Source organism: Psammomys obesus, unplaced genomic scaffold (assembly GCF_907164565.1).
Source record: "Psammomys obesus unplaced genomic scaffold, mPsaObe1.curated_primary_1811, whole genome shotgun sequence".
Lineage (NCBI taxonomy): Eukaryota > Metazoa > Chordata > Mammalia > Rodentia > Muridae > Psammomys > Psammomys obesus.
The window spans coordinates 7382325-7408330 of record NW_026594083.1 but is presented as its reverse complement, the minus strand read 5'-3'; the positions used below and the strand labels follow the sequence as shown (position 1 = coordinate 7408330).

The following is a 26006-nucleotide window of genomic DNA, read 5'->3' as shown; positions in this document are numbered from 1 at the left end:
AAGAATAAAAGACTAAACACAAAGAAGAATTAAAGGAAACATCTATATTAACCTCTCACACATACACACACATTGCCAAACCTCAGGGTTCATCACGGAAAAGGATGTAGAAAGAATTTAAAAGCCAGATTTAGCCATTAGGGAAATACAAATCAAAACGACCCTGAGATTTCACCTTACACCCATCAGAATGGCCAAGATGAAAAACTCAAGTGACAACACATGTTGAAGAGGTTGTGGAGAAAGGGGAACCCTCCTCCACTGCTGGTGGGAATGTAAACTTGTACAACCACTCTGGAAAGCAATCTGGCGCTTTCTCAGACAACTAGGAATTGTGCTTCCTCAAGACCCAGCCATACCACTCCTAGGCATATATCCAAAAGAGGCTCAAGTACACAATAAGGATATTTGCTCAGCCATGTTTGTAGCAGCTTTATTTGTAATAGCCAGAAGCTGGAAACAGCCCAGATGCCCCTCAACTGAAGAATGGATGCAGAAATTGTGGTACATCTACACAATGGAGTATTACTCAGCAATGAAAAATAAGGAAATCATGAAATTTGTAGGTAAATGGTGGGGCCTAGAAAGGATTATCCTGAGTGAGCTGTCCCAGAAGCAGAAAGACACACACGGTATACACTCACTCATATAGACATAACATAGGATAAACCTACTAAAAACTGTACATCTAAAGAAACTAAGCAAGAGAGAAGACCCTGACTAAAATGCTCAATCCCCATCCTAAAAGGCAAAGAGGCTGGACATCAGAAGATGAAGAAAACAGGAAACAACCTAGGAACCTGCCACAGAGGGCCTCTGAAAAGCTCTGCCCTGCAGACAATCAAAGCAGACACTGAGACTTATGGCCAACTGTTGGGCAGAGTGCATGGAATCTTATGTAAGAAGTGGCAAACAGTAAGAGCTGGAGAGGACAGAAACCACACAAGGAGAGCAACAGAACCAAAAAACTTGAACACAGGGAACTTCCCAGAGACTCATACTCCAACCAAGGACTATTCATGGAGATAACCTAGAACCCCTGCACAGATGTAGCCCATGGCAGTTCAGTATCCAAGTGGATTACATAGTGGGACTGCCTCTGACATAATCTGATTGGCTTGCTCTTTGATCACCTCCCCTGAGGGGGGAGAAGCATTACCAGGCCACAAAAGATGACAATGCAGCCACTCCTGATGTGATCTGATAGACTAAGATCAGAAGGAAAAAGAAGAGGACCTCCACTATCAGTGGACTTGGGGAGGGGCATGCATGAAGAAGGGGGAGGGAGGGTGGGATCAGGAGGGAAGGAGGGAGGGGCTTATGGAGGAATACAAAATGAATAAAGTGTAATTAATAGTAAAAAAATAAAAAAAATTAAAAAAAAAGCCAGATTTGAGGGAGGAGCATTATAAAATGTGTTCTGGATATGACATGGCTCTCACAATCATGAACCTACAGCAGATACAGTTACCACAGAAGACTCCCATGAAGTCAAACCAACCAAAATTTCAACATACATGGGTGGATTATCTGTAGGCTCCACCCCTTACTGAGGAGCTATTGACAGTGGGTAGTTGCTGGTGGGGTAGAGGGGCAGTTGTCTTTCTTTCTTTCTTTTGATGTAGAGACTGGTAGGTTTCCCCTGCTGCAGTAAATGGTCCCATATTCATGCAAATAGAGACCACACCTCCTGGACTTAGTGGGTTATCAGAATAATAATAATAATACATGAAGTTCTGATGGTGTTGTATTTAGGAGTGCCTTTGAAATAATGGAGGGGAAGGTGGAAAGAGAACATGTAGGGTAGATATGATTATATTTCATTGAATACATGTATAAAAGCCTCACCTATCAGTGGACTTAGAGAAGGGCAGGGAGGAGATGAGAGAGGGAGGGTAGGATTTGGAGAGAATGTGGGAGAGGACTACAGCTGGGATACAAAGTAAATAAACTATAATTAATATAAAAAATAAAAATTTAATTAAAAAAAGCCTCAAAAAAAAAAAAACACATTAAAGTTCACTTGAAGGTTTGCTTTACTGTGCATGTGTTACACACAGTTAACCAGATTGCCTTCCAGGATGTGCTTAAATAGAAACAAGTGTTATAAAAGCATCAGTAAGATAGGGCAGGTAATCTATCACCATTTTTAAAGCAGGCATATGTGCAAGTCCGTGCAGATAGAGATAAGTGTGGAGGTGGCCAGGAGTATAACCTTCTCTATGTTGACCAGAAGGAAAATAAGAGTATATTTTCTTCTCAACCAGAAATAATTCTAGCAATATAAAATAATTAAGTATAAAGTGGATAAAGGTAGAAGCTATAAAAAGTTCAATATATTTTGATAGTTCAAAATGTAGCTCCATTTCTTTAAATAAAAATGTAGACTTAAACTTCAAAAGGGAATGGGAGACTGTGTTCAAAACTATGGCCTCTGGGTCCAGGACCTTCATTCTACATTAACTAATTTCTTACACAATTATCATTGCCAGGTCTCCTATATATCACCAGTCTCTATGGCATCAAAGTACTGCCATTAGTTTAATTAGGCAATATTCAATTATCTATGTTAGGGAAAAAGATATATTTTCTCTTTCTGACAGAGCCATTATTGATTAAATGTGGAAGGGTTAGAAAGAAAATCTCTAAACCCTCATTTTCAGGCATTTTAAGCCAAAGTTAGTGTTTAGACAAAAAGTTGATTTTTGCATTTCTTCTAGTTTGATGATTGAAAGATCAAGAAAATCTCAGCCCTTCTCTCTTTTCTCTCCTTTTTCCCCTCCCCCTTTAATACTTCAGGGAATTGCTTCCTTTAAGTAGAATCAGTACTGATTTGTAATTTACATTATCCCCAAATATACAATTAAATTCTACAGATTTCACTCAAAACTATACAATAAAAGAACAAGAAAATTAGCGTAAATTAATTTTCTTGGAGATTTGCCCTCAAAGAACATTAGTCTACTCCAATCCTGAAGCTGAGTATTAATTGCTGCACTAGCAGCTCAGATGGAGTCACCAAGAGATAAAATGGTTTTTGTGAACACTAAATATATATATTTATATATATATATATATATATATATTTAGTGTCATCATTAAATGTCAATGGACGTGGTCATTTTTAGAGCAATATACTCATGCAAGTAATCATGCCTTTGGAACGCATTATCCTAACAAATTCTACCTATGAGATTTCTATTTTATTATTTAAATTTTTGAGAATTTCATATATGAGTACTGTATTTACATTATTTGTATTCTTCCTTCTCTCCTTCAATTCCTTCAGTGTCCACCTCCCATTCTTTCTCAAATTCATAACATTTTTCTTTATTATTCTTACAAGCACACACACGCACACACACTCATACTCATACACCCACACAACCTGCAAAGTCCACTACTATAATTTGTATGTGTACATGATGTGTTTAGGGCTAATCAGTGGGGACTGAATAACCTATTATGGGGCACATCCTTGGAGAAGTCTTATTCTCCCTCTTGGGCAAACATAAATTTCTTGTAAGTTCAGATTTTTTTTCTAATCCTTACTTGTGTTCTGACAAAACTCCTGATTCCCATTGTCAACAGTGGGTATCTACCCTCTCCTAGCTGCTGTTACTTTGATAAATGATATTGCCATTGCTCATTTGCTCTAAACCTCAAAAACTCATCAATGAGTCCTCTCATAGCCAATCCGTTACCAAGTCCTATCACTTCAACCTCAAAATGTCACTCAACATGTTCCTCTCATTCTACTTCAGAGACCAGCAACCTGTCTGTTCAATCTCAACCCTATTCCCAACTCTAGATTCAGATAAACTGTCTTCCTGGTCATGCAATCTCTGCCTCGCAGTTCAATGTACACTGAATGGTAGTCTAACTCAAGACCCATACATGACTTCTCAGCAACACACCAGAGCTTGTCTCTGCCATTTCCCTCTTCTCCTCTCTGCCTCCTTCACATGGTTATATTCAACAAATTAAACGGCTTAAAACAACAAACATACTTTGATGCATCATGAAAGGGAAAAATCTCCAAGTAACGTGTAAGCAGCTCTGTGCTTCCTGTGGAGGTGCTGAGGACCAACCTTTTTTTCCTCTTCCTGGATCATGGTGGCTCCAGATATTCATTAGCTTGCAAGAATATAACTCCAGGGCGTGCCTGTAACCTCACAGAACCATCTTCTCTTTGTATGTCCTAACATTTTTTAGTAGACTAACGGCATACCCCACAAAGAAAAAATAACCTCACCTTTAGACCAGTTGTTTTGTCTGCAAACGTTGTTTATTCCAAGTACAAGAAAAAAAGAATTGTAATTAAGCGTGGTTTAACTCATTAAATCACTATTTTTTGACTTAAGACTTCTGTAATTCTATTTTGTGATACATTTTTAATTCAAACAGATCACATCACTTCCCGCAACCTTTTCCTCTTTCAAGGCCCTCCTAAGACACTTTCCCTTGAATGCCTTCCATGTCCTTTCCACCTACCCTCAAATTGATAGCCCCTTCAGTTTCTTTATTACAGTTACATACATGTTTAACAAGTGTGTGTGACTTGTGTGTGTGCACAGTTATATATAAATACAACCTAGTGACTTTGTATTTGTTGGTGTCTATATAGCAACTTTCATGACTGATCACTCTGCATTGGTCAGTCAATAAAAGGGTAAGTACCTTGATACCTAAACCACAAAAAGACCAAACAAAAAAGGAGAATTTCAGAGCTATCTCTTTTATGAACATTGATGCAAAAAATACTCAATAAAATACTTGCAAATTGAATCCAAGAACACATAAAATATATCATCCACCAGGACCTGTAGGCTTCATCCCAGGCATACAGGGGTGGTTCAATATATGCAAACCCATCAATGTGATCCACCACATAAACAGAAGGAGAAAAACCACATGATCATCTCCTTAGATGCCAAAAAAGCATTTGACAAGCTCCAACACCCATTCATGTTTAAAGTCTTAGAGAGATTAGGGATACAAGGCACATACATAACATAGTAGAAGCAATATACAGCAAGCCTATAGTCAACACCAAACTAAACAAAGAAAATTCAATCCTACTTAAATCAATCCCACTGAAATCAGGGACAAGGCAAGGCTGCCCACTCTCTCAAATCAAAACTAATCAAAACCCTGAGATTTCACCATAAACCATCAGAATGGCTAAGATAAAAAACTCAAGTGACAACGCATGCTGGAGAGGATGTGGAGAAAGGAGAACCCTCCATTGCTGGTGGGAATGTAAACTTGTACAACCACTTTGGAAATCAATCTGGTGCTCATAAAATTACGAATAACACTACCTCAATATCCAGCTATGCCACTCCTAGGCATATATCCAAAATATGTTCAACTATAAAACAAGCACATTTGTTTTATAGCATAATGTTCCTAGCATCTCTATTCATAATAGCCAGAACCTAGAAACAACCCAGATGTCCCTCAATGGAGAAATGGATACAGAAATTGTGGCACATTTACACAAAGGAATACTACTCAGCAATAAAAAGCAAATAAATCATGAAATTTTCAGGCAAATAGTGGGAACTAGAAAAGAGCACCCTGAGTGAGGTATCCCAGAAGCAGAAAGAAACACATGGTACATACTCGTGTATATACTCACTTATAAATGGATATTAGCCAAATAATATAGGATAAACATACTAAAATCTGTACTCCTAAAGAAGCTAAACAACAAGGAAGAACCTAGGGAAGATGCTCAATCCTCATTCAGAAGGACAAATGTGATAGACATTGGAAACAAAAGACAGGAAACAGGGCAGGAGCCTACCACAGATGGCCCCTTAAAAACTCTACTGATTGAGGTATTGAAGCAGAGGCTAAGACTCATAGCCAAACTTTGGGCAGAGTGCAGGGAATCTTATGAAAGAAGGGGGAGACAGAAAGACCCCCCTTCTTTCTGGGGTGGGATAGGAGCTCCAAAAGGAGACCAACAGAGTCAAAAACTCTGAGCCCTGGGGGACCTGCAGAGACTGATACCCCAACCAAGGACAGCACATGGAGAGGACATAAAACCCATGCTCAGATGTAGCCCATAGACTCAGTGGGCTCCCTAATAAAGAGAGCAGGGGCTTTCCCTGGCATGAACTCAGTGACAAGCTCTCTCTCAACCTCCCCATGGAGGGTACAGCCTTGTCAGGTCACAGAAGAAGACAATGCAGCCAATCCTGATGAGACCTCATAGGCTAGGATCAAATAGAAGGAGAGGAGGACCTCCCCTATCAGTGAACAAAGGAAGGAAAATAGGGGGAGAAGAGGGAGGGAGGGTGGGATTGGGAGGAGATGAGGAAGGGGACCACAGTTAGGATACAAATTAATTAAATCGTAATAAATGATAATAAAAAAGAAAAAATAGAACATACGCTAGAAAAAGAGGGGGGGAGATCAGCAGTATCTCTACCATGCAGAAATGATGTTCTTATATATGACCAATTTCTTCTATACATTTTCAATACTTTAATATTTTATATGTAAAAATAAAATGCTTGCCAGTAGTGGCACTTGCCTTGAATCCCAGCCCTCAGGAGTAGGGACAGATGGATCTACAAGTTTGAGACTAGTCTGGTCTACATAGCGAGTTCCAGGACAGCCAGGGTTACATAGAGAAACCAGTCTTGAAATACACAAATAATTAAACAAACTCTAAAAAATAAAATAAAATAAAAGTAAGGTGTTTATTCTTCAAAAAAATAAGATAAAATAAAATAAAAAATGAAAGGGCAAGTAAGTGTAGCTACCACTCTTCATAAAAAGAATAGACCCCCTCTGTTGCAAATGGAAACCATTACAGGAAACTACAACTGGATACAATGCAGACAGAGATCAACAAATCATGAGAATCCCAGTGCCAATAGATACATTTATGTCATAGTTTCTTCATTTATGGCTCAGGGAAAAAGAAAAGAAAAACAGAAAGCAAGGCTATTTGCCAAAGGAGCAAGAAAACATACCCCTCAAGATACCTGAAAATAAGACTTCCTTTCTTCCACTATGTTGATAAAATGATGTTCTTTATTCACTATTTAATGTCTTCCTATGTTAATAAAAATGGCATTTTAAAATCACTGACATGAATTTATTATTTAGTGTTACAACATGCAATGTGGGTTTGAGATGCAAACACCAATACATTTGTGTATTTGTATATTAGATCACTGAATCTAATGATCTAACATAAACTGCATCATTATATTTCGATGCAGTTTATATTTCATAATATATGTAGCTTTTATTCTTGCCAGAAAAAGTGAAAACAGCACATTATTAGATTGCTCCTCATTTCTTCATACATGTCCCCTTTATCAACAAAGACTGAGGAAGCATGTGTTCTCTCTTCTTTCCCTTCTATACTGTCACTTTCAGCATAACTGGCTAAATAGCCTGAGTGAGCAAGAATATAAGTAGAATCCTTGGCCGTTTGTGTTTCCTACAGCATAGTGAGTATCTTTCTCCAGTCTAAGGACGTCTGGTCAGAATGGAAAATACAGATTCTTCCGCTGTCAGTACAGTGCTGATATGCCTTGACTTTCTGTGAACTCTCACATGCCTGGGCTCTCTGGGATGAAATTCTGTGTTCATGAAACACAATAATACAATAGGTTTGTGTGTGTGTGTGTGTGTGTGTGTGTGTGTGTGTGTGTGATATCTTGATCATATTTTTTTAAAGAAGTTAAATTGCTTATTATATTCAATATTGTCCTTTTACATAATGATATTTTTATTGGATTGACAAGAACTGAAAAAAGAAAAAAGAAAGCTTAGGGCCTGAATATTAAACACATTAAGTTTTCTGGTCCTACAAGAAAGAGACGTAAGGATTAAAGTTCGTCCATTCAACAGTGCAGCCTGTTCACATCTTAACACTCGCAAAACACGCATGACTCCACAATTTTACATGCTGAGATGATTATTCTCAACCAGTTGTGGTGGCAAATACGTGCAATCCTAGTGGTTGAGAAGTAGAGGCAGAAGGATTACTGCAAATTTGAAGCCATTCTCTTCCATACATCAAGTTATAGGCCAGCTGGTGTTATATCATGAGCTCTGTATGAAGACCAAGAAAAACAAGTCAAAAGAGATTAAAAGATAATTTTGTTTTAAAGTACTTCATGGGGAAACATGAATACTGTGATATAAATGATGAGATAATTTATATTCACATAGTAGACTATGTTTAATTTATTACTGGACAATTGGAGACAAGGGACAAAGAGCATCGCTGAACTTACTTAGATCATTGAATTGTAGTTCCCAGATCTGTTTCATTCTAACTGGATTTCATTCTAACACACACACACACACACACACACACACACATTGTATTCATTGTGTTTGATGTTGAAACTATTTCACACTTTAAATTTCTCACCAGCAAAGCAAACATCTAAGTATTTCCTAAGGGTCCATTTTCTGATTTGTCATCATACAATTCATTAGCACTAGAAAACTGATTCCAGGCATGGGATTTTGTTAACATGGATCTAAAAAATAAGGATGTCTCCTACCTATGAGCCCCAGGATGGGACCTTTCAATCAAATATGTTAAAAGATGGCTATGTTGGGGGTTTTTTGTGTTTATTTTGAGAGAGATGAAGAGACACAAAGAGCACTTGTGATTTAAATCTGCATCATAGTCTGAAAATATGCCTTGGGAAATAAATTATCCCCTCTTTGAGATAAAAACATAAGGATCGATATTTAAAGAGAGACCCAGAGGCTCTTCAACAGGGATATCAATGGATTTTTTTTTCATATTTGGATGAGGTACAGTGTACAGTCTTCCCGAAGATTCGGATCATACTGCCCACATTTATGTGATAATCCTTGCAATGTTTCAGGCAAAAATTAAAGAATTAGAAAAAGCAAAATTTTTTCTGGCTCTACAAATTTTACCTTTAAAATTAACCTTTTTGGGAAAAAAAAATGCTTTTTCCTGCATTAAATCACTGCATGTTGTCCCTTGAGAGGCAGATGTCCGTTATGTAACCCCTGCGAGTGCCTAGTGAGTAAATTTGATACTCCCTCCATTTAACACACAGGAGCACGTGGGTAAGACTCACTTTTCCTTTCCCTGAGCCTGTCCTCTAATGCTCATCGGTGACCCATTAGCTGTCTTGTAAAGTCTATAGGCCTTTACGGTCTCACATTCAGATGCCACAGTCATTTCCAGCTGGTCTTACTCTGTGAAGCCTATCGTACAGCTTTAAGAACCTACTTTTAGCTTAAATTTTCTCCCATTGGAGGCCTATTTGATTATTAATCCTACGCTATACTTCAGGTTTTTATGATTAAAAATCACACTTTGAGATCACCGCTATGATTGCTTGCAGGATCTATACTTATAGTGTAACTAAAACATTACCATCCAAATGTGTGTGTGTGCACGCATGTATGGTTTGTGCCTGTGTGTGTGTGTGTGCTAGCACATGTATATTTATGTGTACCTGTGGGGGTGTGTATGTGTGCCTGTGTGTGCGCATACATATGTGTGTGCGCCTGTATATGTGTTCATGTGCTCATATGTGTATGTGTTTCTAGGTGTTTTTCTCTATGTAATTAGACAACGTTTTAACAAGCTTTTTCCTGAAATACCATTGGTGATTTTTTCTTTAATTCTTTATATTAAAAACATGGTCATATTTTATACCAAAAATCTTATGACATGACCAGAGTTATTCTATGTCATATTTAAGAAAACTGGTGCTTAAAGTGGTGAAGCCACCTGACTAACCCTTAGACATGGAGATAGAGTCAGGAATCCTTAACAATCCCTCCGTCTCCACTGACCATCCTTTGACCTGAGTCGAGGCAGTGGTTCTCAGCCTGGAGGTCATGACTCCTTTTGGGTGGCGAACTATGCTTTCGAAGATCTCATATCACATATCCTGCATATTGGATATTTACCAAACAATTAGTAACAGTAGCAAAAATACAGTTATGAAGTAGCAACAAAACCAGTTGTATGGGTAGAAGTCACCACACCACGCGGAACTGTATTCAAGGGTCACAGCGTTAGGGAGGTTAAGAAGTACTGGGTATTCGGTCAGTGACAGCTAGCAGCGACCACTGAACAAAATGACTTCTAATCATAGGTCAAAACCAACGTAAAAATTGAAATATTTACCTTATTGGAAATTGTTACATAGTGTCTAGAGAATTTGGAAATTTTTGTTTCTTTTTTTAAAACAGTGAATTCCAGGTGAAGCTGAAGAGCTCAAGACAAACAAGAGTGGGTTATAATGTTTCACTGTCTTATTTCCTCCTTCAAGTCTCTCTCAAACATGTAGCCAAGTGCAGAAGCCAACTTATCATCAATATAACCAAGAAAAGAGAAAATTTGGGGATTACATACTAAATGTTCTCCAATTAAAGTATCCTAGGCTCCCTTTTCCCACATGTAACTAGACAAAAGAAAGCTGCACTTGAAATAACAGGTTTTTTGGCTACAATTCAAGATCCATTGAAATAAAATGGCCTTAATTAATAAAATGGTATGGAATTTGATTGCCGATAACAGTCTTTTATGGAAAATAATAATAATAATGCATAGGCTAGGAGTAATAGTGCAAAACATACCTGTAAAGAGTTATGAAGCTTTTTGTTGTAAAATTCTAAAATGCCAGTGCAGCCCTTGTATCAGCATTTTACTGCAGATACTCAAGGCTCATAGTATTGCAACAGAGAATTAATTAGTATCCGCTCACCATAAATCTCAACAGTATTAGCTAAAATGCCAATTTTGTAATCACTTTTCATTAAAGCCAAAAATACTAATTAAAATTGATTTTTGCCTGTGCTTTAGTAAACGGCTGCCAGTTAGTGGCTTTCAGTTGCATGCAGACCTTCACTTAAGTTAATTTGTATGTTGTCTCCTTTCATTTGTAAAGATAATAAAGTGTGAAAGGATGTGAGGTGTGGTTACAAGCTCAGTTCCCCTACAAGAAAAATCAGGAGTGGGTCTTTTGCTAAAGCTAGCTCAACCATATTTCTTTTCAAGCTTTTGTTTTGTCAAATATTTTCTTTCATGAGCAAAATAAATCAGGTTTCTTAAAAATAAATTATTTAGTATGTTAAGTGTTTGGCATGATTAAATAGCCTACTTACGTCTTTAAAAATGATCTGAGTAAAGGCCTATTCCCATATGTGATATGACATGTATGAAATAATGCTAGTCCATGAACTTAGTTCATGTTTGGAGGCTTGTTGAGAACCAATAAGGAGCATTTAAATCTCAACATATGTTAAATGAAAGTTGATAGCCATATAAATGTCAAATCCCTTTCATGGGAAGAAGAGTAACAAACCATAAATCTCTTAAAGGGTAACCAATAATGACTTTAATTGTTCTTTCAATTTTTTAATTAATTTTTTAATGAATTGGGACCTGAACTGAGTTTCTTGCAGATGGAGTAAATGAGGATTAGTGTTTGAGTTTTTCTTGTACATAATGGGATGATGAATTATTTATTAGAACTAGAAACCACACTGTCTAAGCAAAGTTAACAGGCATAGAGCCCCGTGGATACGGGATGAAAAATTGGCTACTATTTCCAGATTCAAATTAGGCATGATAATTTAATTTAATTTAAGCATAAGTATAAAGGAGATACTACATATCATAGAGTATATGAGAAGTTCGTGATCAATCTTCTTAGCCCCAATAAAGAGAAGTTAGAATATGCTGGGAGGAGAGTTTATATGTGGTGTTTGGATTCACCACTTCCTGGAACCCCATCATTGTTACAGGACTTTGTAACGCTAACATTAGGTAATGTCTTTTATATCCTTAGTAGTGTCCCTAGCCCTAACTTCTAAAACTGTAAAATTAGCTTTCTCGTGCAAAATCAAAATAAATCTTGCTTAAAATGGTAGAAGGATAGCAATCTTATTAAATAGCCAGGAGCTAATAAATAATGGTTGTAAATCTCTCAGAATTACCTACAGTTTCTTAACACAAGTATTGATTTATTATGACCTTGACACTGAGGTAGCATGAATCCTGACCATTAGGAATCTCCCCCATCAGAAATATCACTATGCTGCGTAACTCTCCTTCACAAAATGAAATAGAATCTAACTGAAGATCTCAGTTTGGACCTTGGTTTTGTAAAGCAAAGTCATCTGTGGCTCTAGGACCTAGATTGATCTAGATAGTTCCTATGACTGTTTTTATCCAGCTATATTTGCTTACATAGTTAATGTACTATTTCAATCCAAACTTCTGAGTGTCATTAGGAAAATTATCAAGCATCCTACATGCAGGATAATATTAAGACATGGTTTATGGTTGGAATTGGTTATTAGATCATTTGTTAGGCTCTTCAAATATATGTGATTGAGCCATTTTTAATTTCTTTTATTTTTTTATATTATAACTACAATATTTTGCCTTTCCTTTCCTCCATCCAATTCCTCCCATATACTTCTCCTTGCTCTCTTTCAAAATTATAGCCTATATGCCATATATATATATATATGTATATATAATTTATGTGTTATGTATAGTGTATGTGTTAAATACAATCATGCATACACACACACACACACACACACACACACACACATATCCCTAAGTATGACCAGCTCAGTCTGTATAATGTTATGCCCATGTATGTTTTCGTGCCTAATCATTTGGTGTGCTCTTTCCTGGGGAAGAGTATTTCTCCTGCTCTCAGCATTCATTAGTTACATGTACTATTTTGTGTAGAGTTGAAGGTTTGTGAGTTTTCTCTGTCCATTTTGTCACATCTATTGGTGCCATCATTGTTCTGCTCATGGTTGGGCAGTGATGTTGGTCAGACTTTATGGGTCTAGCATCTGACATTCCAAGGAGACTCAATCTAACAGAAAACTCCCTGGCATTCCGAATTTTACAGTCTTTCACTTACTCTTCTGCAATGTTCCTGAGTCTTTTTTGTTGTTGTTGTTTATATTTTTTTTCGTATTTTATTTTTTTCTTATCAGTTACATTTTATTAACTATGTACCCCAGCCTAAGAGGGTGTTTTGCAGATGTATCCATTTAATTTGGCTTTACTACCTGCATTTTTATTGATTGTGGTTTTCTGAAGTGGTCTCCATCTGTCACAGAGAGACATTTTGTTGGTAAATGTTGAAGACTATACTTAGCTATGGGTATAAGGAAAATGTTTACAGATCATTGTTAGGGGTCATGTTGGCTTAGTAAAATGGTAGTTGTAGGTTCTCCAATATCCAGGGCTTCACTATCACTGAGTAGTTGACTATGTTTCCTGTACCAGCCACGGTTACCCTCTTGTTGAGTGGATCTTCAGTCCAATTAGAAAGCTCTTGGTCATTATGCCTGACTTCTCAACAGAGACTCTAAAAACCAGAAGGGCCTGGGCAGATATCTTGCAGACTCTGAGAACAGAGAGGTCATCATAGCAAAAATTATAACGAGAAAAACTTTTAATCACCATAGATGGAGAAGACAAGAAATTACATGAGAAAACAAAATTTAAAACAATAGTTTAATAGTTTAATAGCTATGCTCAAATCCAGCTTTCATGAGATACCAGAAGGAAAACTCCAACCCAAGGAAGTTAACTACACCCAAGAAAACACAGGAAATAAATGACTCCACAATAGCAAAACCAAAAATAGAGAAACACACATGCATGTGCACATGCCCGAATGTGCACACACACACACACACTCACACACACTCACACAACCATGACAAATATCAACATAACGGGAATTAACAGTCATTGGCCCTTAATATCTCTCACAATCAATAAAATCAATGACCCAATAAAAAGCTATAAGCTAACAAAATGGATGCTAAAACAATTCTATCAGTCCAATGCATATAAGAAAAACACATCAGCAACAAAGATAAATATTACCTCAGAATAAAGGGTTGGAAAAAGTTTTCCAAGCAAATGAACCCAAGAAACAAGCGAGAGTGGCCACTTTAATACCTAAAAAAATAGACTTTCAACCAAAATTAATTGAAAGAGATGGTTTATACACATCAAAGGAAAAACCAAGATGACATCACAATTCTGAACATCTATGCCACAAATGCAAGGCCACCCACATTCATAGAAGAAATATTACTAAAGTTTAAATCAGACATCCAACACCACACATTATTGGTGAGAGACTTCAATACTCCACTCGTACCAGTGGACAGGTCATTGACGCAGAAACTAAACAGAAATAATGAACCCAATAAACATTATGAATCAGAAGGACTTAACAAGTAGCTACAGAACATTTCACCCAAACACAAAAGAATATACCTACTTCTCAGCACCTCACAAAACCTTCTGCAAAATTGACCATATAGTCAGTCACAAAGCAAACCTCAACAGATACAAGAAAATTGCAATAACCCCTTGTATCTGATCATACACCATGGGTTAAAGCTGGACTTCAACAACAGAGGCAACAGAAAGCCTCCAAACTCATGGAAACTGAACAATTCTCTACTCAGTGGCCACTGTGTCAAGGAAGAAATGAAGAAAGACTTAGTAGAAGTCAATGAAAAAAAGGTGCAAAATATTCTATGAAAAAGAAAACATGAAAATCGAAAGGACTGGAAAAGAGAGATGGGGTAGATAAAATTGAGGAGACAGCGCATTTGGTAGCGTGCATATCTTGCAAGCATGAGGACCTGAGTTTGACCTCTGGAATTCAGGTAAGGCAAGATGTGGTCCCATACTCCTGCACTGGAGGGAAATAGAAACAGGGAGAGCCCTGGCAACTTGCTGGCTAGCCAGCCTATCCTAGTCAGTGGTCCCACGGAGAAAGCCTATCACACACACACACACACACACACACACACACACACACACACACAATCCAGGCAAAAGCCATCTGAGGAACACTGCTCAGAGAGGTCCTCCAGCGCCCACCTCTACTCACAGACATATGTTTGTGCACTTGCACACGAGCATTTACACACAGAAATATACACAAATATACACACTCAAAGATAAAATGTTAATAGACAAAAAGATATTGAATAAATTAATAACAGCTTAGTTAATTATTAAAGTAATGATCTTGATGATATACCATCAGAAGCTCTCCAAAACAATGAAACACATAGTAAGAAAAAAAACTCACAAGAGAAAAAATACACCGTTATTTAATGTAGGGTGGCTTCAAGAAAACTACATGTACATAGTCAGCCTCCACCTAAAAGCTGAGCAGAAAGCGGCAAAAAAAAAAAAAAAGAAAAGAAAAAAAAAGAAAAGTGAAGAACAGTGTTCCAAAATTTTGCAAATTTGAGGAATACTGTCAACTCGTTGATCCTCTTTGGGATCAACAAACCTTAAATTGACAAGAAATATCATGAAGAAAAAACATAACAAAACAAAACAAAAATAAACAAACAAAAAAAAAAAAACCGAGAGCTTGGTCACCCACATCTGAAGTCTCCACACATGAAAGGCTGAAGCTGGAGCATTGATCTCATGACCAGCCAGAACTACACAGCAAAACCCTGCCTCAGACAACACAGAAATATCACGAAAGCTTCAGCTAAGCAGATCAGAATCAAATTATGCAAAAACAAGTTACAAAGGAGAAACTTCAAAATCATATTTTAAAATCGTATTATATACATGGAACTCGAGATAAGAACAAGAGTAGATTTCTCATCAAAATAAAACAATTAGAACATCCTCAAAATATTGAAAGGAAAAACATGTGTTTATACATGGCAGAAACATTTTTGCTAAGAATGCCTTTGTGACGGCAGGTGAAGGGACAGTAAGTGGAAAAATGGATCTACAGGAAGATGTAAGGGGCAGGAGAAGTCACACAGGGCTGTATGGAAGCAGATGTGTAGCATCACCCCTCTACCCTGACTTCTCCCTGAAATATCAAAAAGATGGCAATGAAAACTGAAGGTTACCCCAGCCGTGTTGTTAGGCGCGGAGGAATAAATGGCCTGTCTCACATTGTGTGTGCAGCTCCCTGCCAGCTGAGGAGGCCAACAGTGGCACAGCTGTTAGTTCTTTCACTTGTGAGCCAACAGAGGCCCTTGCTTTCTTTCTGGGACCAATGACTCCTTCTCTTGACCAATGACTCCTTCTATTGATCCTCTGAAATACCTGCTTTCTGAGATACTTGCCACTTCTTTCCAGATGATTTATGCAAATAGCTGCTTTCTAAATCCAGACTGCCTTGGGACTGTTGAATGCTCAGACGGTGCCATTCTCATATTTCCCCTTCAGACGGCAGAGTGTCAGGAGAATAAAGACCATCCATACAAATATAAGTCTATTTTTGCTCCTGTTTGTTCTATCAAGCCAAGACATCATCTCCATGGGATGACAGGAATGCAGACGGCACACGTGTTCTTCCTCCTTTTCTGTCCCTTGGTTTGTAGGTTTCCGTCAGGAAACCACATTCTTGCGTTGACACTATATGGTATCATGAAAGATTTGCTGAGCCTGTGTTTTTGACAGTAGTAGTAACCACAGAGGGACTCACATGGCCCTACACATCCTGTATCACTTACACTCAAGAGCATTTGCAGTGATGACATCACTCAACACTCATTGTAGTTTGCTTAATGCAAAGAGAAAAGAAACTCCCACATTGTCTCACAAAGATATTTTAAAACACCAAGGATATAAAAGTTTGTACAACATAATGCAAGAGATAAAATTTAAAAGGCATTTTAGACTTTTGTAATGCTTTCCTAACATTCCCATCATCAAAAATTACTGGAACCAGAAGAAGAGAATGTATTTAGTCGGACTGTACTTTGTTTCCCTGGTGACAGTTTAAAACTCTGTGCATTCCCAGAAGGAGGCCTATTCACAGCATAAATGACAGCACACCCGGGATAGGCAGCCAAGTCAGTGGATGGGCCAGTGACAGGTCTCAATTGCGTTTTCACAGATGGACATTAAAGGCAGTGGACAATCAACTAAAATTTATGAAATTAGGCTCAAGTTCAAGGTTACTTTAAGGTAGTAGGAGTTTTCTTCTTTGTATCTGTGAGTATATGGAAGCGCCTAAATCATTAGACCCTAAGCAACGGATACTCATATGAGTGATCTTTTGTATGTCTGCATTCTAACAATCTCCCTTCCTCTAACATCCCTCCTTCCCTCCTTCTCTCTATTCTCCCCTCCTTCCCTCTGCTCCTCCCTCCATCCCTTCCTCCAGGGTCTCTTTACATATCCCAGACTAGACTAAAACTCACAATCCTCCTGCCTCCACTTCCTAATGTAAGAGTTCCAGTCAAGTGTCACTACACTTGGCCTATCAAGGTCTGTTATAAAGTGTATCCTACATGCCTCTGTTTCACCTATTCCTCAGGGAAAAAATCTGAAAATTCAAAGGGTGCACTGGAAATGTAATGGGTTGTTCCCTCCCCACGCACCCCGCTACTTCCATTTTGAAGGATACTGTGTTCTAGTCACTCTCCCAGGCTATCACAGTTTGGAGCCTGTAATAAGAGGCCATGCTACATTCTGCTATCTTACCAAACACACTGTAGAGTAAACCAACACACTGGTATTATTTAAGAAATAGATGTTATGAAAGTCCCTGATGGCTGAGAGTTAAGAGATAGGTTGGATGAGGGGTGCCTTCAAAAATGTAATTTTAAAATCATGAACATCGACCAACCTATAGATTGTGATGTAAGCAATTGGTATTGATCATCATTTTAGAAAATAATCGATCTAGAAAGGATAACAGGGGAAAAAGATTCCTGAGAAAGCAGGAAAGAGAAAGGAAAGAAGGGAAAAGATTAGCTTGTAAGACAGTAAAAGCAAGCATGGCTGTATTTGTGTGAGGGGTAAGCACTGGTTCTATCTGATATTTATGTATGTATGAACGGTGGGAAGAAGCTAACGTTCCAAACTGTGGCTCCAAGGTTGGCTTTTGTTCTTTTGCAAAATGATATATATCATAATATATACTTTATATTCTACTAAAAATATATGTATCTTAAATAGTGACATATTTACAAAACTGAGACATGTACAAATACTTTTCAAGTCCCCATGGAACTTCTTAAAATATTTCATGGAACTTCTTAAAAATTAAACGTTTTGTCAGAAGCAGTCCCTCTTCCCATTACTATGTAACCCCCTCTTGGACACTAAACTGCCATGGGCTACATCTGTGCAGGGGTTCTAGGTTATCTCCATGCATGGTACTTGGTTGGAGTATGAATCTCTGGCAACACCCCTGTGTTCAAATTTTTTGGTTCTGTTGTTCTCCTTGTTGAGTTCCTGTCCTCTCCAGATCTTACTATTTCCCACTTCTTACATAAGATTCCATTCACTCTGCCCAACAGTTGGCCATAAGTCTCAGCATCTGCTTTGATAGTCTTCAGGGCAGAGCTTTTCAGAGGCCCTCTGTGAGAGGCTCCTAACATGTTTCCTGTTTTCTTCTTCTGATGTCCATTCTCTTTGCCTTTCAGGATGGGGATTGAGCATTTTAGTCAAGGTCCTCTCTCTTGATTAATTTCTTTAGATGTACAGATTTTAGTAGGTTTATCCTATGTTATATGTCTATTTGAGTGAGTATACACCGTGTGTGTCTTTCTGCTTCTGGGACAGCTCACTCAGGATGATTCTTTCCAGGTCCCACCATTTCCCTGCAAATTTCATCATTTCCCTATTTTTCATTGCAGAGTAATACTCCATTGTGTAGATGTACCACAATTTCTGCATCCATTCTTCAGTTGAGGGGCATCTGGGCTGTTTCCAGCTTCTGGCTATACAAATAAAGCTGCTACAAACATGGTTGAGCAAATGTCTTTATTGTGTACTTGAGCCTCTTTTGGATATATGCCTAGAAGTGGTATGGCTGGACCCTGAGGAAGCGCTATTCCTAGTTGTCTGAGAAAGCACTGCCTCTGACATAATCTGATTGGCATGTTCTTTGATCACCCCCCCCTGAGGGGGAGCAGCCTTACCAGGCCACAGAAGATGACAATGCAGTCACTCCTGATGTGATCTGATTGACTAAGATCAGAAGGAAGGAAAGGCGGACCTCCCTTATCAGTGGACTTGGGGAGGTGCATGTGTGAAGAAGGGGGAGGGAAGGGTGGGACTAGGAGGGAAGGAGGGACGGGCTTATGGGGGATACAAAGTGAATAAAGTGTAATTAATAAAATAAAATTTAATTTAAAAAATTAAACGTTTTAATGAATCCACTTCTCTCAATGGCTGAACACTGTTTCTCAGTGTGAGTTGGGTTTTTTGTTTGTTTGGTTGGTAGGTTGGTTGGTTTGGTTTTGTTTGTTTGTCTGTCTGTCTGTTTGTTTGTTTGAGATAGGGTTTCTCTATGTAGCCTTGGCTGTCCTGGAATCACTTTGTAGACCAGGTTGGGCTCAAACTCACAGAGATCTTCCTGCTTCAGCCTCCCAGAGTCCTAGGATTAGAGGCATGCACCACTATGCCCAGCTTCTCAGTGTGGATTCTTAACAAGTTTTTTCTGCACGTGCTTTAAGACTTCCTCTTCTAGTTTTGTGAACAATGTGGTCAGTCCAAGGCATTCACAAATAAACACGCTCTTACTGCGATTTTATTTTTCTGGTCTAGTTTCCCATAAGTAAAATACTTTTCACCAGGCTCACCAACTGACATCCGAACTCATCCCAAACATCCTTACTTTAGACTAGATTAGTTCTGACTTTCAGTTTATAAATCCTTAGTAATATGATTTATTTCCTTTTCTTCATAGTATGGAAAGCCAGTGCAGAATCTTATTTGAAAACAAAACAAAACAAATCAAGTTATCAATAAAACAACACGGTCCAACTAGAAAGAACATCAGTAACTAACACAATTAGAGAAAACTGGAACATGACATTAAGAGAAATATGGACCCAAGTGTGTCCATACATGGTTTCAGTAGAAAAGTGAGTGCCACACTAATCATCAGAAATATTCAATGGAAGAAGTTTGCAGACTCTGTGAGTCTGTCATTCTCTAAATGGCTGTCACTTTTTTAATTTATTTTTTTATTAATTTCAATTTACTCCCTTTGTATCCCAGCTGTAGCGCCCTCCCTCCCTCTTCCCTTCCCATGTCCCTCCCCAACTCCACTGATGGGGAGGTCCTCCTCCTTTTCCATCTGACTCTAGCTTATCAGGTCTCATCAGGACTGGCTGCATTGTCTTCCTCTTTCAAAAACTGCTGGATTTTTTTTAGTGCGGCCAGGGATGGTGAGGGGATCTGGAAGGACTTGGAGGAGGAGGAGACTATGATCAAAATACATTTAAATTTAAAAATTATTTTAAAAAACAGAAAGTATAACTAAAAACCAGTTCTTGACTTAAATATCCAACTCTACTAATAAAGCCCAGTGCTTTCTTCTGAAATCAGACTCTTGTCACTGAATGCCTCTTCACTATCTTGTGCTCTCTTGAGTACCTTCATTCTTTCCTCCTTCCTTCCGGCTTCTACATCATCTCAGCCAGTATATCTACTTGTATTTAGAGTGGAAGGTGGGTGCAAGAGAAAGCCATTCTTTCTTATGGCTAGCAAGCAGGGCTCATTCTCCACATTGCATCAGCTTTGGCTGGAATGCCTGTGCACATCCATGGAGAAGCCCCTGTTCGGGCAACTCCAATTTTTTCACTTTCATAATTACTCCAGCCCAAAGAATGGTGCCCATGTTCTTCTGCATCTAATCTAAAGTCAGAAGCATTAATTTTCCTCTCCAGTTTCTACAATAAATTCATATCATCAATTTTTTTCTGCCTTTATTTTAAAAATATACACAAAGTGACTGGTTCTTATTGGCACCTATTACTACCAACCTGCTCCTTCACATTAATATCCCTCTTCTTAGTCATTGCAATTAGAGGATTCCAAGGCCATCTGCTGTTCTACGTGGTTTATGCATAGTCTGCCACTCATGGTGATCCTTTTAAAACACAAATCAGGGCCACGCACACTCCCGCACAAAATCATGCATCTGCTTCCCAACTCCAAGAGAGGGAAGCCCTACACTATCTGCTGCTGCTGTGCCCTTACCCCTCCCTCTTGCACTCACTGCTAAATGTAGGCCAATACTTTATAGTCCTGGTACTTTCTGCCTCCTGTGTGTAGAACTTCCCCCCAGAGCCCTTCACTTTGTTCCCCTCACTTTTTTCAGGCTCCCGCTGACATATCTCCTCATTCCAACCTTTTCTAATCCCTAACATTACACAAGAGTGTCCTATTTTTTTTTTTTTTGGATTGCCTTATCTTAAACTTACATAAATTTCTGCATGGAAATCATCAGAGTTTGGCATGCAGTGTGTTTACGGGCTTCTTCATCTCTCACTTCTGCAGTATTAGTTCATTTATTCCACTTTCTTTACTGCTACACATTCAACATGGGAATGGTGATTGACACAAAACAGAGACTCGATAGCTGTTGTCGAATAAACAAGCAAATAAAGAACATACAATTTTAGGACATGCATCACCTTTAAGATAATTTCTCTCCAGGTCTCATCAGCATAACATGATCAATATAATAAAATTACATGTCAATAAGCACATCCTTTAAATTTTGATGCATTTGTGACTATTAAACATTCTGTTCTCTTCTGATCCATAGAAATTTAATTTTAATTTTAAAATATGTTTTCCATATAAATAATTGCACACCAGGTGTCATAAAGCAGCAGTTGTCATTGAAGCAACCACGTTACTTTCTAAAACTCATCTATCTTTAGCACCAGCCACACTGAAGTTTTCAACGTTCTTCAATCCAGTCACAGGGATTCCAGTGCTCTCCTCTGGTCTCTGTGAGTACCAGGTACTTATGTGGCAAACATAGATACATTCAGAACAAACAAATACTGTTTAAAAGTAGAATCCAGGAGACCAGCCAACCCTTTTACTCCTTTTACTCCCCATACCTACCTAGGATGGGCTGCACATAGGCCTCTGGGCTACTATGCAAATGATATTTCCCTCTTTATTAATAACAAGAAATGAATTGTCCCTGGCCTTACTCTAGAAACAGCCAGCATTATAAATGACCCAGTTTTACTTATTTTGTCATATGCCCAAATGGACTAAAGAAACGGAATACAACATGAGATGCTGGAGTTGAAACTAGTTCCTTCTATACACTGACATGAATGTTGACACTCTTTAGGGCTTCTTTTGCATGGAAGGTTACAGTACATTGTGATGAGAAAGTTGTGATGACAGAAGCTTGAAACAGCTGCTCACAGTGCATCTGCCTTCGGGAAGCAGAGAAAGATAGATGATGGTGCTCTCTTTGTCCCTCCATTTTATTCAGTGAAGGAACACAACAAATGGGACCCAGTCACCTGAGCTCTTCTGGAGCCCTATCAAACCTCTCTGAAAATACCATCAAATTGATAAACAAAGGTTTTTCTCCTACGTGATTCAAAAATCTCATCAGGTTTACAAGATCAACCAGCAGAACTTACAGTCTTCATTTTATAATTTTATTGGCATGTCTGTTTGGATAAACTTACAGGTTTTCTGACACTTTCATTCAAGAATATCATGTATTTTAAACTATTCTGCTTTCCATACACTCTATCCTTCATCCCCCATTCCATTAGTTCCCTTACTCTTCCCAAAAAGTCTGCTTTTACCTGCTGAAGTTAGTGAGCCTTTGCCAAGATTGTAAAAACATTCATCTCTGACCTGAGACCATTTATTCAGTATTTGTCATTCTTCTTCTCTTATCTGTTTGATACTATTAGAAGAAGACAATCCCCCATAAATTCCAGACAACTCTGCTATTTTTCTAAAACATTAGACTGGATTTCCTAAAGCTTTTTCTTCAATGGTGTGTGTACGTGTGTCTGTGTGGTGTTTATGTATATGATCATGTATGTGTTTGTGCACGTGGCTCTGTGTGTAGGGACAGGAGGCTGACATGTCTTCCTCAATTGCTTCTTACCTTTTATTTTAAAGCAGAATCTTTCGCAGACTCAGCCAGACTAGATAGTCATCAGGCCCCAGCATTCCCACTCTCTCTGGACCCTCAGTACTAGAACTTCAAGCAGACACTTCATGTCTGACTATGTGCATTGGTTGCACAGTCCAAATCCAGGTTTTCATGCATGTTTGGCAAGAACTTTAACTGAATCATTTCCCCCATCACCTCAAAGAACATTTTATTATGATTTGATAACATGTAAAATTTTAATTTCTGTTTTCTATTACTAGATCTTTTCTTAAATTAAAAAAAAAATATTTTCGTTGTATTCTAATCCTACCACATCCAATGCCTTTTATTTCCACTTGAACAATACCTATGTTGCTGATTACAACCAAGAGAAAACTGTTACTAAGCCAAAGGTTTTCTGAATGAACATTACATTGGACCCATATTTCTGTGTAACATATTACGTAAAACTTAATGTTGAAAACAGAAATATGTTGTGTTTTCTCACAGCTTTTGGGTCAGGACATCTGGAGTGGCTTAGCTTGGTGGTTTGCCTGAAGGTCTTACCATAAAATTATGATCAAGTTTGAGACTAGACCAGAAGTCATTTCAGGGGCTCAACTAGAAGGGCATCCACTTCTAGCTTTCTAACATTAAGGTTTTGTTGTTAAGGCCAAAGACTTTAGCTACTTGCCATATAAGCATCTGTATAGAATTATTTTGTAATTACTCATTTCCCTCCAGGAATTCATGAAGAGCTCACCCACAACAGAAACCACACTCACTTTTTAACCTAATATCAAAACAGTACTTGATCAATTTGTCCTTTTCTGTTTGTTAGAAGTGGGTCTAGCTCATGTACAAGGCGAAGGGACTAACAAGGAGACAGGAATCACCAAAGCAGGACAGATTAGGGGCATCTTGGCAGCTGCTGTTACAGATGTTCAGCATCCCACATCATTCACAAGACTGGAAAGCACTGCTGGAAAGTTGTAGAATTCACGGAGGCAACAACAATGAACATTGCTATATCCCAAAACCAAAATGACTGCAATAAGCATCTTCATTTGCACTGCTGTACCCTGTGGCTTCACTATGTTATTACCACAAACTTAAAACAGTTAATTAATTACAACTTTTGAAGGTCTTGGCTTGAACGTGGGCACATATTTCAGCCAGGGAGCTGGCAGCATACTGCCCCTTTCTCACAGTAGAAAAGGCGCCCACATTTCTGCTAAAAGAAGAGGGACTCCATCTTCCAGACAGCCAGAAATAAACAGCATTACACACAGAGATTTAGGTAGATTTATAGATAGATGAAATATCCTTAAAACTTGTCTGCTGTATACAACATATTCTGAATTGTTTCCTTTGCATATGAAAACACGCAGGAACTATTTTGATGAAAATTCCAGCATGTTTGTTTTTATTCACATACTTCTACTCTCAATGGAAGTCACTTTGTTCTTGTGTTTCCACGTGAACTTTAAGTAGATACAGAATGGCTTAATTTATATTGTAAGAGACTTGATCAAGGTCAGGCTTGTGACCAAGTGTCTGACTGCAAACAGAGTGGTTCTATGCTGTAATTTACAGTAGAAATTCCTACAAGTCCCTCCCTGCTCACTCAGCCGAACACATGCCTAGACTATGACTTAGTTATGAATTATTGCTACACATTTTATTTAAAGCTGAGGTCCCTATAAATACACCTGCATCTTTAGGGAAAGATGCTATTGAATAAGATAATCACATGAGAAACTGACTTTTTGTCGTTTTTTTGTTTTTTTGTTTGTTTGTTTGTTTGGTTTGTTTTTTTAGGAAAAAAACTTTAGCGAGCAAATGAACGCTAGAAAACTATTAAAATACTACAGAAGTATAATGGGGAAGGTAACATGTTCAGCCATATTCATAGATTTTTATGTGTGCCAAATCAAGCCCAAGGAACAAAACCTAACACTGGATTTACAGAAGCTGCTTGTTTGTCATAATATATCAATATGAGAAATATCAGTTATCAGTCCTAAGTGATAAGAAGTATCTGTGCTACAAACTAAGTTATATACATCGGTGCTAAATTGGTGCCTTTGAATTATTTATTCAGCAATATTCAATAAATATTTATCAGACATATACTATTTAACAGTAACATTTAGACACAGGGAAGCGGGCGTCGCGGGAGCTAGATCCTTGCATCAGGATCCCCGCGCCATGGCCATCGGACAAGACCTTCAAGCAGCGCCGGAGCTTTGAACACAGAGCAGAAGGTGTCCGGCTGATCCAGGAACAGCACTCCACCAAGATCCCAGTGATAACACAAAGATACTAGGGTGAGAAACAGCTGCCCGTCCTGGACAAATCAATTTCCTTTCACCTGATCATGTGAACGTGAGCGAGCTCATCGAGATAATTAGGAGCTTACAGCCCAATGCCAGTCAAGCTTTCTTCCTCCCTGTGGGCCGGCACCTCTTGGTGAGTGTGTCCGTGCCCAGCTCCGAAGTGTAAGATAGTGAGAAAGATGAAGACGGCGTCCTGTAAACGGTGTGTGCCTCCCAGGACACTCGAGACAGCGCTGGCTGTGTACGGCTAGAACAATACCTAATGTTTGTGCGGCCCTTACTGAGTTAAAAAGGACGTACCAGCGGGAGCTGGTCAGCTCACCACTCACGGATCAGAATATGGGCACCCACCTAGGGGGTTAGGAACTGTTAACCAGCCAGAAGCTGTCCATGTAAGTGCATTCAGCTTGGAAACCTGTTTCAAACTTTAGTTTAAAAATAAAACACCTCCCTGCCCCAAAGGGGCAGGGAGGAGACCAGGGAGGGAGTGTGGGGTTGGGGAGGGAATGAGGGAGCGGGATACAGCTGGGACACAGAGTTAACAAAATGTAACTAAAAAGAAAAATAAAATAAAATGAAAAAAAATTAAAAAAAATAAAAATAAAACACTTTGCATCCTAAAAAAAAAAAAAAAGGTAAAAGGTGTGTTGTTTCTTGGGGGATATTCTCTCTGTCTGTCTGTCTTTGTCTCTCTGTGTTTCTCTTTGTCTCTCTGTGTTTCTCTTTGTCTTTCTGTCTGTATCATCTTTCT

At 38.4% G+C, this 26006-nt stretch overlaps 1 pseudogene; it reads left to right on the top strand.

Moving 5' to 3' along the window:
* Nucleotides 1–25544, top strand: part of LOC129684632 (microtubule-associated proteins 1A/1B light chain 3 beta 2-like) — a 32160-nt pseudogene extending 6616 nt beyond the window's left edge.
* Nucleotides 25545–26006: the final 462 nt, after the last annotated feature.